Genomic DNA, 18,536 nt, shown 5'->3' with positions numbered 1-18,536 from the left:
TTGGAGCCACAGGAGCTGCTGAACCAAAACAGCCCCTTGGGGTTAAAGAGTCTCCAGCGTTGTGTGGTGTGTGGATCTTCCTGTGACCCTCATCACTCTGGCCCTTGTGCTGTGTCAGCAGCGGATCAGGGACAGCCAGGACAGGGGTCCTGCTCTGGGCACTGCTGCTCTGGAATGCTCACTGGGCTCCTCAAAGTGGAGATCCACACGGCAAAGGTCTAGGGTTTGTTTTCTTTTAGTGTGTTTATCTGCAAGGGAGGTATTAAAAGTGGGATTGTAAACTTATTGGATTTCATTAACCAATGTCACCATAAAAAAGAAAAAAGAAAAAGAAAGAAAGCTACTTACCGTTTTTAAAAAAAATAAAATAAAAGTGAAATTGAAGTGGGCATATTTTTTTGGAGGCATATGTCACCTGAATACAACAGCTTGGGATTGATATTGGAAAGGGGGGAGCCAAACTTAGGAATTTGCTGAATGTCGAAGGGACTTAGGATCATCTCTTAGATCATAAGCTATCTCAGTGGGAAGAGGCTTTGGAGATCATCAGCTCCAAATTTGTATAGATACCAAGAAAGATAAAAGAAAAGTGTGACTGTTCCAACATCACACTCTAGAACCAATGGGGAGAGATAAAACAAATGTCAAGTTGTGTTTATACGTCAGATAAAGGTTCATCCACCACTTCTACCACTTGAAGTTCTCAAAAGTAAAATTTCTCTGATTTTTCTGAAAAATCTGGCAGATTTGGTCTCACTTCTTAGTTTCAGGGCTCCTCACAGCAATTTTAGAATGACGTCTTTATTCTCTTCTGTGGCCATCCCCTGAAAACCCAAAACCCCAGTCTAATCATGAGAAAACATCAGGCCAACTCCAACCGAGGGACATTTACAAAGAACCTGACCAGTACTCCTCAAGGTCATCAAAAACAAGGGAAGCCTGAGAAACGGTCACAGATCAGAGGAGCCTAAGGAGACATGATGATCAAATGCGATATATCCTGAATGGGATCCTGGAACAAGAAAAGGCCATTAGGGAAAAACCAGTGAAATCTTAATAAAATGTAGGGTCTAGTTAACAGTAATGTAACAATGCTGGTTCCTTAGTTGGAACGAACGTTCCATAGTATGTAAGATTTTTAACAACAAGGGAAACTGGGTGATGGGTATACGGAAATTCTGTACTATCTTTGCAACTTTTCTGTAAATCTAAGACTTTTAAAATAAAGCACTTATTTAAAGATATATAAAATGTTGCCTTTCAATTTCCTCAGACTGGGACCTTTTTCAGATGTTTGATTACAGTGCCTGTAATGTGCTATGTGTGGAATAATAAATATTTGAGGGCAAAGGGAGGGAGGAAGATACTGAAGTACAAAATATGAAAGTAAATATAACTATACAGCAACTGATGACTGCATAAAAAATGTGGTATATTTATTTAATGGAATATTATTGACCATAAAAAGGAATGAAGCACTGAGATATGCTTCCTTATGGATGAACCATGGAAATAATATGCTAAGTGCAAGAAGTCAGACGTAAAAGACCACACACTGCATGATTCCGTGTAAGTGAAATCTCTAGAAAAGGCAAACCCACGGAACAGGAAGTAGATTAGTGGTTGCCAGGGCCTGGGGTAAGGGGCAATGGTGAGTGATTGCTAATGGGTATAGGATTTCTTTTGGGGAGGGGGAGTGTCAAGGAAAATGCTCTGCTATTAGATAGGGTGATAGATACAAACCTTGTGAATAGACTAAAAACCCAAATTGTCCTCTTTAAAAGGGTGCATTTATGGTGTGTGAATTACATAACAAACTAAAAAATAAAATAAAGTGAAAATGTTAAAAAGTAAATACAACCTAATCTGCACCATCAAGGAACTCATGGTGTATTGGGGGAGAGAATTTCAGTCCAGTGACTGTAAATCTTTCTTTTCCTTGGGGGCAGGAGCATGATAGTTTTATTCACCATTGTATCCCTGGCACCCAGCTCCTGGCCTTTAACAGGCTCTCAAGAAGTACTTGATGAATTAAAAAATAAATGTGATGTGTTAAGTCCTATGCCAGCTATGGAGTCACAGAAAAGAGGCTGAAGATGTTCAGGAAAACCTAGGATGCTCAGAAAAAGCTCAGGCTGTGATGTGGACAAGATTTACTGTACAGTAACACCATAAAGGTTGTCAAAACCCTCTGGAGTGACTAACCCATGCAGTCCTGAGTCCCCAAGCAAGGCCCTGCAAGGTACCTCATTGTAGCTCACTGCCCACTCCATGTGCCTGGGACCCTTTCCTCTTGCATACCCACAAACTCGTGGAGGAAGCTTGAGCCAGTGTAGAGCAGCTCTGCTCTGCCCAGGAGCCCACAGTCTAGAGAAAGGGATGTGTATGTATACACACCCCGCAACCCACAGCTTCCGATACAGTGTGCTGAGAGCGAGAACAGAGGCATGTGTGAAGGCGGTGGGAGCCTGGAGGGAACAGCTCATGGATCTGGGTGGAGGCAGGTCATAGAAGCTTTCCCAAAGGAGATGACATCATCTCAGCATGAGGGAATTTGAAGCATGAGGAATGGATTGATTCTGAAACACTGTTTCTGGGTTGGTACATCTCCACCTGTTCCTCTCATAAATGGTTGATAGTTTTTTTGTTCCTTCTTCCCAGGGGAGCTCCATAGAGCCTTAGATACAGGCATATCTCATTGTATTGTTTTGCTTTATTGCGCTTCACAGATGTTGCATTTTTTACAAATTGAAGGCAAGACCTTCCACCAGCAAAAAGATAATGACTCACTTAATTACGATACTTGCTTTATTGTGGTGATCTGGAACTGAACCCACAATATCTCCGAGGTGTGACTGTTCAGTTTTTAATGTCATCCCTGAAGCCCCAGTAAGACTCCCAAGGTGATTCAGCTACTCAAAGGTAAGTGCCATGAAAAATGAAAACTACTTTTGACTTTTAGAGCCAGCCAAAAGGAAGTGAATTTTTTGAAATCTGGTTTCAAGGACTTCAAAATACCAGGCGTGTGGCTGGAAATTGAGTGTCATTGACATGTGAGGGACTTGGCAGAGAGCTCTCCATTGCAAGCATGAGCTTAGAGGAGAGAGAATTCTGCAGAACTATGCATCGTAGCCTTGGCAGAATATCTGAGTAGGAAGAGCAAAAGATTTGCAGTCAGACAAAGCTGGGTGTGAAAAACAGTCCTACCACTTACCAGCTGTGTCATCTTAGAAAATACAAAAATCTGAGCCTCAGTTTCTTTGTGTATAACATGGGAACATAGTCTCTAGCCTGCTGGGTTGCTTCGGCAATTCAAAAAGACAACGTGTGGGAAGCATCCAGATCAATGTCTGGCAATTAAGAGACCCTCAATAAATTGCAGGTATTATTTCATTATTATCACAATTGCCATTACAATTATATAGAAATACCTTGTCAATTTGGATGGTATTTGAAAATATATTTTCATCCCCAAATTCCCACTCACCCGCTAGCTTATTTTTAAACCTCTCCAAAGAACGAATTGAGCTCTGGGTTTTTATCCTGGCTAAATTTTAAACAAAGTGTCTATACCGTTTCATAATGAGTATTCGTGATGAAATCACAGAACCACAGAAACTGGAGACAGGGAAGCTCCTGTGCCTTTCAGCCTTGTCTACAAAACAAAACAAAATAAAACGAAGAGCCTCTCTGTCTCAGTGGATATGCAGAGGATGAGAGATTTTATCCCTAACGTATCTCAAGCTTTAAAGTGAAATCTGATTTTATTGTCCATCTCTTAATAAGTTTTCAGCATTGCACAATGCACTACTTTAAGGTAACACCATGTAGATGTATAAACTCACATGGTTTAAACAGAAGGAAAAGACGAGAAGGAGGGGGTGGGAGAGAGGAAGGGGAAGGCACAGGTGATTCCAGTGAGCAGCCAGAGACCCACTGGAAGGTGCCGATTCCCTTTTGCACTTAACTCCACACCGCCTTGGTAAAATGATAAATAGGAGATACCTGCTTTCTTGTATCTCCCTACAGGTTCAATTGGGTTTTACAAAATTGCACCAACTGACATTTACTGCACTTGATAGATACTTCTGGATGCCATGTGCTTATTGTAAAACAATCACTAGCAATGCTAGGAACCACAATAGATGAAGGACAAAGCTGTTTAATTCACATTTACATGTTAACAGAGCCCAAGGCCTCAGCCGGGTGAGTGTTGCTATTTAAACACTGGGCGGCTTACCAGGGATTTCACATATTCGCTGGACTCTCTAAGCTGCTGATCTGATCACAGACACCACATCCAAAGAAGTAAGTTAAAAAATTTTAAAGAATTTTTAAAATTAAAGCAGAATTGTTTCTTTTCAGCTTTCGCGCAATGCTGGTTTCAGGTTGTCTTGGAGATGGTTCTTGGTGTGCTCTTTGTTCATGTAACCGCTAGATGGTGCACATTACAAAACATTAGCCCTGCAGTGGGGCTGCATTTTCACTTTGCAACGACTAGAAGGGAATCAGAGGTAAGGCTGCTAGATTTAGCAAATAAAAAAAGATTCCCAGTTAAACTTGAATTTCAGATAAACAAATATTGCACGGAACACACTTATACTAACAAAATTACATGTTTTTTTTTTATCTGAAATTCAAATTTAACTGGGTATCCTGTATTTTACCTGGGTCCTAAAGTAGCACCATGTTTAGACAGCCTCATAAGAAAGGTCAAACAATGACACACTTTAGAAATTTTTGTTCTGTGAGATAACTGAATTCCTTAGGTCGATACATGGATAAACATGAAAAGGAAAAGAGCCTGCATTTTTCAGATTTTCCTTATAACCCCCAAGTCATAACGGTCCTAGAGAGGAAGCTGAGCACTTCTCCAAGGGAGGGGAGGGGAGAGGAGGAATCAAGAGAGTGAGTCATCCTTACTCCCCTGCTGAGAGGTTCCCACTCCGGGGAACTCTGCCCATCTGCATGGACTTATTCCACACACCTGACTGAGTCCCTTCTGCATGCCAGGTGCTGCAGATAAAAACACCACATTATTTTACAAGTGAGGAACTAGACTCAGCGTTCCCAAGACAACATAGCAAGTAATGCAGCTGAGATTTTAACCTAAGCAGTCTGACTAGGAGAAGCCATTCTAGAAACTTCGACAATGATTAAAATGCAGTCCCTTCTCTCAGAGAGATCATAATCTAGTGAGAACAGATAAATAAATAATAAGAGGCCGATGATACTGGAGGTGAGCAACAGAGAGAAATCATGCAGTAGAATCACAGAGACTTAAGCCAGTGGTGGGTGGGAAGAGAGCACAGGGTGGCCAAGGGAGGTTTCCCCAAGATAATGAGGTTTGAAAAACAAGGAAGAATCTACCAGGGAAAGAGAAGAGGAAGGGTTTCCCTGCTGAGAGAGAACAGCGGATAAACAGGCTCCAATGTGGCAAGTAGCTTTAGAAGTCTGTTGAAAGGTCAGTGATTGGAGCCGAGGGACCGAGTGGCCACGCCGAGTGGTGAGAATTGGGCGGGGGTCAGTAACGAAGGGCCTTTTATATTGCGATGAAAGTTGAATTTTATTCTGAAACTTATGGGGAGCCATCAAAGGATTTTAAACTGAGGGGGGAAGCTAATCTAAAACTTTATCAAGTTTACATGAGCGACATTGTGGAAAATGGATTGGAAGGGGCACAAATAGCAGCTGAAAATACTCAGAACATCTTCCAGACCTGCTCCAGTCTGACCCAGTTGTTCCCCCCGGGAACCCACACTTGCTCTCACGGTGGCTCTTCTCATCGTCTTCCTGGGTCGGCTCCTCTCTCCCTCTTGCCCTCGCCTTCTTCGAGTAGATCGCCATGTAAAAATCCTAAGAGACGTTGCTTTATAGGTAAAAGTTCTTGTAAGTCGGAAATGACTTTATTCTGCCCTCACTCTCGATTGAGAGAATTCTAGGTTGAAGAACGTCTTCCCTCAGAACTTCATAGCCACTGCTCCATTGTCTGGAGTGATATCAGTCTGTTCTTCCCTTTGATCTCACATTCGAAAGAATTATCTTGTGCTCCGCATCTTCTTGAACATTGTACTTCAGCCGCGCTGGCCTCTTCTTGTTGTACCTTGAATGTGTCAAGCTTTTATCTACCTACTTGTTTCCTCTTCCTGGAATTTTCTTCCCCAACTCCACTCGTGGCTGTTTCGCTAATCAGGTCTGAGCTCAAATGTCAGCTCTTAGAGAGGCCTTCCCTTAGCAATGCAGATAAACTAGCAAATACTGGATGGGCAAAAAGTGTTTATTGAATTAATTAAAATTAACTAATTAGTTAGTAAGTTGGATTCTATAGGAGAATTTCATAAAGGGGTTTGTATTCGGCCAAATTCATAATCTTATTCATTTTAAATTGGCTATCCACATGGAAAAAAGTGAATCTCAAATTCCTACTTCATCTAATACATACAAATTTATTCAGATCCCTTATAAATCTAAATGTAAAAGAAAAACTAATAAATATTCTAAAATAAAATATGAAATGTCTTCATGACCTTGGAGGATGGCAGATTCTTAAACAGAACACAAAAAGTATTAACCATTAAAATAAAACAATAAACTGGACTAGATTAAAATTTAAAACTTCTGTCCATCAAAAGACACCACTGAGTGCAAAGGTAAATGAGAAAAGATATTTGCAATATACAGCACACAAAGGACTCGTTTGTAGAATATATAAAGGACTTGCACATTTAAAAAGAAAAAAAGAAAACCTAATAGAAAAACAGGCAAAAGACTTGAACAGACTCCCCACAAAAGAAGATATCCAAGCGGCTAATAAACATGAAAATAGTGCTCAATTTCACTATTCATCAAAGAAATATGAAAGATTTTTTTCTACGATTCCGTTTTTATAAAATTCCATTTTATAAAATTTTTATAAAATTATGAACCATTTTATAAAATGGGTTTAAAGCCAAGGTGTTAGTTATCATTGCTTTTTATTGTGAGTAAGTGGGGATTGGGGGACTGGGTAGAACTGGGAGAGAGCACAAAGGGAATTTCTGGGTGCTGGTAATGTTTTAGCTTTTGATCTAAGTGCTGGTTACGTAGGTATATGTAGAGTTTGTGAAATTTATTAATCTGTACACTTATGATGTGTTCACTTTCCTGTAGGCATATCTCAATTAAGTTTGCCAAAAAAATTATTGTTGTGGGGATTAAATAACATAAGTTAAAGAACTCAGTTCAGTTCCTATTACATGAAGGTACTTATTAGATGTTAAATTCATAGTATTAATAGTGCCCAGTAAGCTTGAAGAGCCAAAATGAGACACTCACTCATTAAGCAGTACAAAAAGTAAATTAAAAAAATTGGGTCACACCCATTGGGATGGCTAGTATCAAAAACAAAAACCAAACAAAAAAAAAAGCAGGAAATAAGTGTTGGCAAGGATACAGAGAAATTGGAAACCTTGTGCAATGCTGATGGGAATGTAAAATGGATTATGGTTCCTCAAAAAATTAAACATGGAATCAGCATATAATCTAGCAATTCCACTTCTGAATATGTACTCAAAATAATTGAAAGCATGAACTTGAACATATATTTGTACACCAAAGTTCAAAGCAGCATTATTCACAGTAGCCAAAAGATGGAAACAACACAAATGTTCCTGAATGAACAAATGGATAAACAAAATATAGAATGTATATACAATAGAATATTATTCAGATTTAAGAAAGTATGAAATTCCAACATATACGACAACATGGATGAATCTTGAAGACATTATGCTAAGTGAAATAAGCAAAAGAACACAAAAAGACAAATATTGTTACCAAAAAAAAATTATCCCCTGTGCTCTGCATATCATCTTTTTTCATAAATTAATAAATTAAGTGATCTATACATGTTGGTCTATTTCTAGACTATTCTATTAGCCTATACGTCTAATCTTGGGCCAAAATATCACACTGTCTTAGTTACACTGGCTTTACAATAAGGCAAGTTACACGGTAGTGTGAGCCTTCTTGCTCATTCTTCTTCAAGATTGTCTTGGCTATTCTTGGCCTTTTGTATTTCTATATACAGTTTAGACTTACTCTGCTTATCGATTTCCATTTTAAATAAACATGCTGGGATTACACTGAATCTATTAATCAATTTGAGGACAGTTACAGTTCTTTGAATTAAAAACTATTTTATCTCCAGTATAACGATGAGAAAACTGAGGTTTGGAGAGCTTAAGTAACTCGCCAAAGGTCACATGGGCAGGATTTAAACCCAATGCTGCACTTTTCTGTCTGGCTTCAGAGCCTTTACATTGAACCATTCCTTCCAAGTAGACTGAAGTATTTCTATTCTATCACCACATGGATATGAAGCCCCTGAGGACAGAAAGTATGTCATCCATGTTTGTATCTCCTTAGCTCCTAGACAGTGTCCAGGACTAAGAAACTGCTCTATAAATATTCATTAAGGGATTTGTTAAATGATGAATGAGTCAGGGAGTGAATCACTAGCTTCCGAGAACCTAATCACATGCTGACAGTCAAATGCATTTGTATTCGCCCTACAGATACAAACACCCAAAGTAAACAAAACTAACATTGATTAAAGCAAAATTTTGTTTTGTTACATTTTAACCCCTAAGAGCCTAAGTCGTACCACAGTAAATCAGATCGAATGTAGAATTTTGTCCCTGAAGACGACATCAAAGGACAAATTTTGGCTGGGAACAGTCATAGTCCCTGACGTTCACCTAACTGCTATTTGATTTCCTCTCGGCCTCTATCCAGCTTGTTCTCATTTTGATCCAACTGTCTTGACTAAACTGGATTAACTACATTGCCATGTGCTCAGCACTGCTAGGTATAAGGGGAGTTTGCTGGATTTGGGCTGCTCTGCATCTACTTCTTCTCCGTAACAGCACCCTACTTTCCTTTATTGGAATCATCTCTTCTGCATCAAGCATAGTCTGGTGGGTCCTACCTACTCCTAGCCACGAGGTAGGCAGATGACCCAAGGCTGACCAATCTGATGTTCCTTCCCTGGGACTGGAATCTTGAGCAGGGAGCAAATAAACAGGGATTGGCTGCAGCACCATCCCCCTGGCCAGCACGGACCTGGTGCCTCCTCCAAGGGCATCACTGTTGAGGTTTCCTAACCATGATCCCCAGGCTCCCGTGCATTCTCAGAGACCCCAGTAGCCTTCTAATAAATGTATTTTCTGCTTAAATAGTTTAGTTCGGGTTGAAACCAAAAGTTTTTAACTGAAACATAATCTCATACCAGAAGTGGGATTTTGTAAGGCTAAGCAGAGACGTTTTGGTGAAGGGAGAGAACTGATATGAGAATTTAGTAATTCTTTGTTATGTTATAGTAAACAGCTGGTTAATCTATTGCCTGTTACACCTTGAGATTCAGGCTTTAACATTAAAAGGTATTGTAAGAGAATCTCACATCTTAGAGTGTGCCGATACTTTCTTCAGCGAGGTCTTCTAAGAAGGAGACAAACTGAACCCAGTCTATGCAACAGTGAGAGGGAAGAAAGTACAGATTTGCTAAGAGTTGTCTTTTTGCCAATGGCCTGCAGTTACAGTTGTCTGGGAATACAGTAAACTCTCAATTCTCTACCCTCAAGTTAAAGTTAGCAGAAGAAAGGTGGGAACATAGGAACCCAACAGGAAATAAGAGCAAGGCCTGGAAGAGACCCCTCCCAAGCACCCCCTGTTATGCCTTGAACAAAGAAGTCAACAGTCCCCTTGGGAAGATGCAGCAGGATGCAGTCTGCGAGCAGCACAGAAGAGTAGTTAGAGCAGGACTATAGAGCCAGGCTGCCTGGGTTTGAATCCCTGCTCTGCACTTAAGAGCAAGATCTTTACTGCTCCATGACTAATTTTTGCAAAAGGAGAATGATAATGGTTCCTGTCTTATAGGGTTGCTGTGAGGATGAAACAAGTTAATACACACAAAACCTTTAAAACAGTGCCTGCCCCACAGTAAGTAATCCATAAATGTTACTCCTAATATTTTTGTTGTCATTGTGAGGAAGGGGTAGTTTTGTGAGTCATCCCCACCTAACCTGTCATTGTAGATTATTCTCAGGTAGAGGACAAGATAGAAATATTAAAGTGAGGGCAAAAGGGATGACCAGAGCACCTGGGCCTATTGCTAGGAGATAACTATTCTTAGGCAGGTTCTAGTTTCAAAGACCATGATCCAGTAAGATCTCTGACCCTTATTACTATTCATAGTGTTAGCCAGAAGCAAATTAACCGGAATCTCATTAACATTTTTTAAAATTTAATTTATTTGGGTAACATTGGTTAATAACGATATATTAGTTTAAGGTGTACAACTTTATAATACGACATCTGTGTATTCCACTCACCAGAGTGCTCACCACTCAAAGTCTAGTCTCCTCCCATCACCATATATTTGACTCTCTTTATCCTTTTCATCTTCTACCCACCCTTTCTTCTCTGATAATCACCATACTGTTGTCTGTGTCTATGAGTTTGTTTGGTGTGTTTGTGTATTGCTTTTGTTTTATATCCCACATATGAGTGAGATCACATGGTTCTTGTTCTTTTCTGTCAGACTTATTTCACTTAGTTTGATATTATCAAGATCCATCCATGTTGCCACGACCCATTAATTTTTTTAGGGCATCATTTTGCCAAAGAAACCTCAAATCTGGCCCACAGTGGTCTGTGATCATGATATCCAGACTCCCAAACTCATATCAGCAGGTAGAGAGCTGCTAAAACAGCACCACCCCCAGAAGGACCATCCTCTTCAATGTACATGTCGTATGGCCCATGAAGGACAATCCACAGGAGAGATTTTTTTTTTTCTGAAGAGACAAGCAGGGGCCACAGAGGGCAAAGGGCAAAGGGCGGCTTCCAGAGGGCAAACCTAGGGAAGATACATGCTTGCTGCCTGTGCAGGACGTTCATGTGATTCCTGGTAAAATATGACATGGGCTGTGGACTGGTGACCACTGACAGTTGTTTCCTTTTCTTTCCTTTTCCAAATGAGAGTTTTCACCGCAATTACCCTGTTTTCTCTCCGTTCCTGTTTTCTGAGTACATCAGAGGTGATTCCATGTACCACTTAGCCTTTACACCACACAAGATCATAAGAGCTCCACATATGATGATTGCACATCACCCAGACAACCAGAATGAATGAAACTGTGGCTCATCGCTTTTGGGAAAAGAGGTTTTTTATATTTATGTAGAGAGTGGGAACTTTTGAAGGTATATTTAAGGGAATATAGGTGAATATAGGTGGGTATTGAATAGTTAAAAGGGGTGGACTGTACTGGATCGATGTTGTTTTTGCAACTCAGCATCCACTCACTTTTCTTCTGATAAAAATAACTCGTCCAAATGTGATTTGTTTGGCATTGTGAAAATTCCTCCAAATCCGGGTATGGGCCTTGATTTCTTTTTGGCCAATCGGCATATCTCATCCCCTGGCTATGTAAAGAAAGCCAATGCAATTTGATACGTATGTTAAGTCTGGAAAAAGAAGAGTTCTTCACTCCTCTCTCTCCATCTCTCTTCCACAGAAGTTACTGGAAAGCAGACGGCGCCCCCCCTTCCTCTGCATGGTGTCTGTTAAGATACGAGACTTGTAGACACTGTGGGAGATGAGGAGGAGCTGGCCCTTGGTGACATTGTTTAATTCTAGCCCTCATCTCAATCAGCATAAGAAGTTCCAACAGGTACATTAGCAGGATCGGTGCTTTTATCTTTTAATAAGAAATCCGTTATTTATCAAGAGCTTTGTGGTTTACATAGCATTTGCCTGGACAGATCTCCTGATCTTGTCGCCTCCCCTGTAGGGCCGGCCAAACTTGCATTATTATCCTCCATTTATTAGATGAAGAAACTGGGTTGGAGAGATTCTGTTTTTCTCAGACACCCAGCCCGTAATTAGAGGAGCTGGAGCTTGAACCCAGGTGTGCCTCCAGGAAAAAATCTCATATTGCAGCAGGAGTTCCACAGCAGCCATCACAAAACATAGCAAGTAAAAGCAGACAGACATGCACCCAACCCACCTGCTTTCCTCTTAGCCTCAAATTCTCAACAGCAGTGCCTGGATTTCAAATCCTGAGCACCAGCACAGTTGCTTCTGCGGGAGGAGAAGTGACTTCGTTTGAGATATTTCTGGTGCAGTCAAGCGGGAGGTCATTTTTTTTGTGTGTGGTTTCATTGATTTTATGATGAGGGAGTCTGTGATCTTAGTTGGAAATATTTATACTTTAAAGAGAGAAACCCAGGGGACTCAGTCGTGTCTGTAGGCCACTCACTCCCAGGGACCTTCTTAATTTAGCGATTCCTCCCTTCCATCCCCCCTCCTGTCAGTCTTCCTTTATACAGGGCGGGGCTGAGTGGGTGATGAATTTATGAGACTGGAGCTCCAGAGCCCATGTGGAGGAGTAAATTACAAGTGACTATACTTCCTGGATGGGCCAGCCTTCTTAGCCCTGGCGACACTTCAAAGCTTCCAGAAAATTCCCCAAGAAGAACAGCCAGTCTCCGCGGGGCTCTGTGTAGCCCTCTGATGGCTCTGTTAGACAACTGTCCGAGTATTCTCCAATGTCTGTGGGCTTTTGTTCACTTGTTTGCACATCCCTCTTTGGCAGTTAGCCATGCTCTTTGGCAGAAAGAGACACTGAAGCACAGGGAGGCCAAGGCTGTGAACCCAGCAGGCTCGGGAGCTGAACTCCAGCTGTCGGTCTGGAATTCCATCTACCTGCCCTACATACCTGAAGGGCCAGGATTGTGCTTATCTACCTTTGAATCCCCATTTCTAGCACAAATTATGGCAATAGCTGGAGCTTAATACCTTTTTGTGGAAAGAATGGACAACTTTGCTGTCCTGTTCTTTATGCCAAATTTGATTAAAGCCCAATTCGAATCCTATAGGCCACAGAGAACAAAGAAGGTTTGACATTCATAGATGTTGGATAGTGTCCAAACTGATTCCTTAGTAATTTCTAGGCGCCAAAATAAAAACATGTTACTAAAATTGCTGTACAATTTATGAAGCCTTTTTACTTATATCTTGTCATTATCCCTGTAACAACTCATCCCTGTAACAGCTGGCATAGCTGTGCCCATCTCAGAGATGAGGAAACAAATACAGAGAGGTTGGGTAATTCACCACAGTCACACAGCTGATACGTGACAAAGCCAGGACGCAAACCCCTGTCTTTCCATTCTGAGTTCAGTGTTCTTTCCACTGTATCGTACCAAGGGCTATGTTTTTGTTCCTGCCTTCTGTGGGGCCCCAGAAGGGCTACTGGAGATAGAGGAAGGTGAAATCAAGGTTAGGAAATCCCTGATTTTGCCTGGGGCAATGGAGAAGAAAGATGAAGGTTTTCTCCATGGTTCACTCATTTCCTGAGCACCTAGTACATGCCAGTCTCCATGATTGACACGTACCTGCTTCCAGGGGAAGATTTACAGGGAAGCTGAAGCTTTGGGCCCCTCCTTTATGCAGACTCCGGCTCTGGGTCATGAGTGCCTTCAATTAACTACACAGAAACACTTGAAATATCCTGAGTTCATATATAAGAGAAACCTGATAGAGGTTTTCCAAATTTGACAACAACCCTAAAAAAGTACCTGATATTATAAATGAGTTGTGAAGCTGAATAATAAGCTCTCAATAATAAAAAACAAATTTTCATCAAGCATACTAAGGAAGACAGAATTATCTTTCTCTTTTGACTATGGAAAATATTACAAAATCGTTGTCATGTTGAGGAGTGATCAAAAAGTATGCAGTCAAAACATAGCAAAGTAAGTATTTTAAAGAGATATGTTTAGGTAGTTAATTTTTTTAATTGTCATTTTCTTCTTGATTTTGTGATATTTATGTTATTTGTCAGCTTTTAAAATGTGTTGTTTTTGCCATTTCTAATTCTAAATCAATGTTCATTTTGTAGTTAACTTATAATTGTAATTTCCATTCTTTTTTCTTAAAGAGGGCCCTGTCAAAACGTAAAAGTGTCAGGCCCCATACAATTTGGGTCTGTCCCTGCATGGGTAATCTCATTTAAATGTTATAATAACTCTATAAGAATTACTATTGTTATCTTCATGTTACTGATGAAGAAAGTAAGGTTTAGAGATGATCCTTTTGCCCCAGATCCTGCAAACTAGAAAGGAGTAAAACCTGGTTTCAAACTATAATTTGACTCAAAGCCCATGTTTTTCTCACCATGTTACTACCGGAACTGCCCTTTGTGAAAATTCATCCATGGTCCAACCACTTAATGTTTTGGGAAACTGCAGTTTAAAAATCCGTTCACAAATCCTTCGATGCTCTTCTCTCCCCATCTCCTCTCCCCTTGAGTACAGGTTGGAGTTAGTGACTTTCTTCTCACAAATGAATGTGGAGGAAATGGTGATGTATGATTGGGTCTTAAAAGGCACCATGGCTTCCCTCTGACTTTCTCCCTCGTGGATCCCTCATTTCAGGAGTTGACTCTCACGAAGACATTCAACCAGTCCTATGGAGAGATCCTCATGGCGAGGAACTGAAGCCTTGTGCAACAGCCATGTGACGAGCCATCTTGAAAGCAGACTTTCTGGCCCCAGTCAAGCCTTCAGATAACTGCAGCCTGGCCAACATCTTGACTGCAATATCTTGAGAGACTCTGATTCATGGAAGAAGCAGTGTGGCTTCAGGAATTAAGCCTCAACTCTAAATGTCCTTAATACTCATAGGCCCTTCCTTTCACCCACAAGGTGCAGAAACAAGCTGTGCTACATGCTCTGGAACCAGAAACTCGATCTGCATGCCATTGGCCAATTCTGTGAGGTCTGAGGACACCACGAAAACAACCAAAGATACTTGGTCTGAGGAAAAGGGATGCACGCAGAGGCTTCAGGAGGCCACTCCATGTATTCTGAGGGGAACCCTCATGCCTGTGCTGCTCTTTTGTATGGGGACAAACCACAGGGCTCTGCACAAGCAGATAGAATTGACAGTGACTCAGAGACAGGGAACTGCTCTATGCAGCAACTGGGATTTGTTGGGGGCTCCAGAGCCTGACCTAAAGTGAGGGACTTTATGGGAAAGATGCCGAGACAAGGCTTTGCAAGCTCGTCTGGTGGCCCTATTTGAAACAGTCTTCTCTCTGCCCTCAAATCAGCTGTTTCCAGGCAGGGTGCGTCTCCCTCTGCAGGATCTTCAGGGCCAGGCTTGCCAACACCAAGCAGAATACAAAGTGCCCCGAGAGAGATCAGATTTCTTTTTCCCACTTAGGAAGTGAGCTCTTCTGATTTCAAAAGAATACATTTCCTTGCCCATTAAAAAAAAAATCTCCAAATGCTGCTTCAGGCTGACAAATCCAGCTGAATCATTATTGACATTTAGTGTTTGTCCAGGACATTCAGGTCATTTTTGTCTGGGATTTAGAGTTTTCCCAGGGTGAGGGCCTTTCAGTGCTAAAATGGGGACAATCCTAGGCAAGTAGGACAGTTGGTCACCTATTTGGCATTTAATAAGTGGGAAGCCACGTAAATCCAGTATTTTTTAAATAAAAAGTTAATGATATTACTTATCCCTCACCCTCAGGAAAGCATATTTTAGCAAGAAATAAAACTCTTTGTACTGGATGTCTTCAGGAAAGCCCAGAGCTCTTTTGGGAGGAGGAAGTGGAAAGAGGGAAGGACATAGTTCTGCTTTCTAGACTTGTCGTCTTTACCTTAAATATGAGTTCTTATCAGTAGCCCTTGCAAATGATAACTCACCTGGAGGACTGTGCTCTTCTAGAAAGACAAGGTAAGAGGTAAGTTGTTCTGTGACTAAACACGTTGATAAAGGAGAAAGCTGCTTAATTTAAAATGCAAGCAATGATCTCCAAAGGACACCTAATTCTCACAGGTTTGCACTCTTCTTGAATATGAATATCAGCCTACAAAATCCATTTTGCAAGAAAAGTAACTTTTTTTTTTTAAGTGCCTAACTTAATTTCTGTTAGGAGTCTCCATTGTATTGTGGTGGTAGGAACTTGATCTTAGCCAGTTCTGGAGTCCTTATCTTTTCTTCAAGCTCATATCTAAGTTCAAGGAGGGGGACGCTTAATATAGTGCTAAGGTCTGGGCAGGGATGGGACAGTAGCATCTGCTAACACTAAGCAAATACTTATTGAGCGCTTGTGCTGTGCCAGACACTAAGTGTTTTATATGCATCCTCTCTTTTTATCTCAGATTAGTACCAATCTGCACAATTTTTGTCCCCAATTTACACAAAAGGCATGGAGAAGGGAAGAGACTTACCTTAGGATTACATACTAGTAAGAGGCAGAGCGAAGGTTGAAACCCACTGGCCTGAGTCTAGAGGTGACACACCTAAAGCCATGCATTTAACAAACATTGTTTGATCCATTGCCTATTACCTGACTGAGGCTCACAGGATGGAGAGCAGTGAACAAAGCAGAGAGAGACCCCAGCCCTCGAGTTCCCATCCTGGCCTCCATATGCCTCTGCCTCTTTGCAGCAGCCAGGAGACATCTACTCCCGCGCTGGCCCTGGGGCATCATTTCCCCCAGGCGGCATCTTTCCTTGTTCCCATTCTAGAGGACTCTTCAGGCCCAGCAACTAACTCACTCTCTCTCTCTCTCTCTCTCTCTCTCTCTCTCTCTCTCTCTTTCTCTCTTCTCTCTCTCTCTCTCTCTCTCTCTCTCTCTCTCTCTCTATTTCTAGCTACTCTCTTTTGACTGCCACACTTCTAAGACGACGGAAATTTATTGTTGTGTGCACCATGCTGGTCAGAGAGAAACTTTGCAGGACTAAGATCCCTTTTACTTCCAACTGCCCTCAAACCAGGGCACATTTGCTCACATGTCAGTGCTCAGGGAACAACCTGCAGGACCACGTCGGGCACACATACCAGCCATTCCTGCTCTGCGATCTGGTCCCCAGGACTCGCTGGACATCCAGCTCGAATGGGGAGCAGGATCTAGTGTTCCATTTCTTAGGGGATCTCTGCATGCCTCTTTCCCTCCTCACTCTCCTGGTCCCTGGGGGCAGGAAAACTGGCTCTAATTCAACAGGTTTGTTTATGTCCTGAGTTACTTCACAACCACTTGTTTTGAGTTTCAAAACTAAAGCTTTCTCCGCTCTTTGCAAAAAATCCCTCCCCTCCAACCGGGTGTGTGTGGCTGATCCTAAATGTCAGAAGGGTCAAGCAAGGAATAACAGAAATATCAAGGGAACAAAACCACCAGTTAACATTGCATTATAATACCTCGCTTTCAACATCGCCATTATTATTTCTACATCCCAGGCCCTGTGAATAAACACTTTTCATGCATTATTAACATTCACAATACCTCTTTGACATACGTACATACACACGTAGGAATAATAATAGCACCCACCTCATAGATGGTTGGGAAGATTAAAATGAATTAAAAGGCTTCAAATGCAAATGCTTAGAACAATTTCTGGCAAAGAACGAGTGCCATGTGAAATATTAGCCATTATTTTTATTGCAATAATTTCATATTTGTCTTTTTCTTTACACACATTATAGGGTAAAGACAATGTTTTAAAAGCTTATTTCTGTATCTTTAGCACATGCCAGGGTCTGGCACATAGTAGCTATTTGGTATATGTTGAATTTTAATTGAATGAACAAACGGTTGTGTTTTGTTCTGTCTCTTAATAAAAATTCAGATTTGATGCAGTGAAGTCACTTGACTTCTTCTCACCCTCCCCCATCCCCTGCAGAAAGTTATATTCTTTGGAATGTCAGAGCTGGAAAAGACCTGGGGGATCATCTGGTCTAACCTCAGTTTACCTGGGGAGGGGGGTGTTAGTAGCAAAGGAAGGGTTTATAATCCAGCACACGGGGGAGTTTAATCACTTCTTTTGTATGTATGGCTGTTCTGAGAACTAGAGCTCAGCACTTCCTTGTACTCATCACTCACTGACAACATTTCACAAACACTCTGTGCTCTGGAGAGGGAAGAGTACAGGCTACGATGATAATAGATCAGAGTTCAAATCCCGGGTCCACCACTTGGCAACTGTGTGCTCATGGATAAATTAAACCTCACTTTCTTTGTTTATAAAATGAGGACAATAAGACAGAGTCTGCAGGAGTTTTGTGAAGATTAGATGAATGAATGTGTTAATGTTTCTAGCATGTAGTAGAAATGCTTGTTTCCTCCCCACCTCCCCAACCCCTGCTCTGGTAGCAAACCAAAGAAATAGAAGACAGGACCCTTATTCTCCAGGAGATTATAATCAGAGACATAACCCTATATGTTTCCAAGGATGAAGAAGCTTGAACAGAGATGAGCCAAAGTAAATGTCGATGGAGAGAAGGTCAAATAGGAGTGTTTTATGAAAGAGGCAATCCCAGTTTCGAAGGAGAGAAAAAAAGATTGCCAGAGTGGAGCCCAAAGTTTTTCCAGTGAGACCACCCATATAAAGCAGCCCTCCCTCCCTCTTTACCCCTTTACCTAGCTTTGTTTATTCATGGCACTCACACCGCTGATATGCCAGTTTGTCTTTCCATAATT

At 41.3% G+C, this 18,536-nt stretch overlaps 1 long non-coding RNA gene across 5 annotated transcripts; it reads left to right on the top strand.

The window, feature by feature from the left end:
• Nucleotides 1-2,253: 2,253 nt before the first annotated feature.
• Nucleotides 2,254-17,700, top strand: LOC120620872 (uncharacterized). 5 transcript variants are annotated; one of them, XR_005658014.1, is made up of 7 exons: nt 2,254-2,597; nt 2,730-2,922; nt 4,188-4,308; nt 9,916-9,978; nt 11,021-11,203; nt 11,556-11,711; nt 14,359-17,700. It is a non-coding gene; the product is annotated as an uncharacterized LOC120620872 (long non-coding RNA). The 5 variants fall into 5 exon arrangements; XR_005658015.1 differs by having other exon boundaries at nt 2,256-2,597; nt 11,069-11,203; XR_005658016.1 differs by lacking the exon at nt 9,916-9,978 and having other exon boundaries at nt 2,256-2,597.
• The last annotated feature ends 836 nt before the right edge of the window (nt 17,701-18,536 follow it).

This window comes from Pteropus medius, unplaced genomic scaffold, assembly GCF_902729225.1.
Source record: "Pteropus medius unplaced genomic scaffold, Ma_sr-lr_union100, whole genome shotgun sequence".
Classification (NCBI taxonomy): domain Eukaryota; kingdom Metazoa; phylum Chordata; class Mammalia; order Chiroptera; family Pteropodidae; genus Pteropus; species Pteropus medius.
The sequence above is the reverse complement of the archived record's forward strand: the minus strand, read 5'-3'. Positions and strand labels throughout refer to the sequence as shown.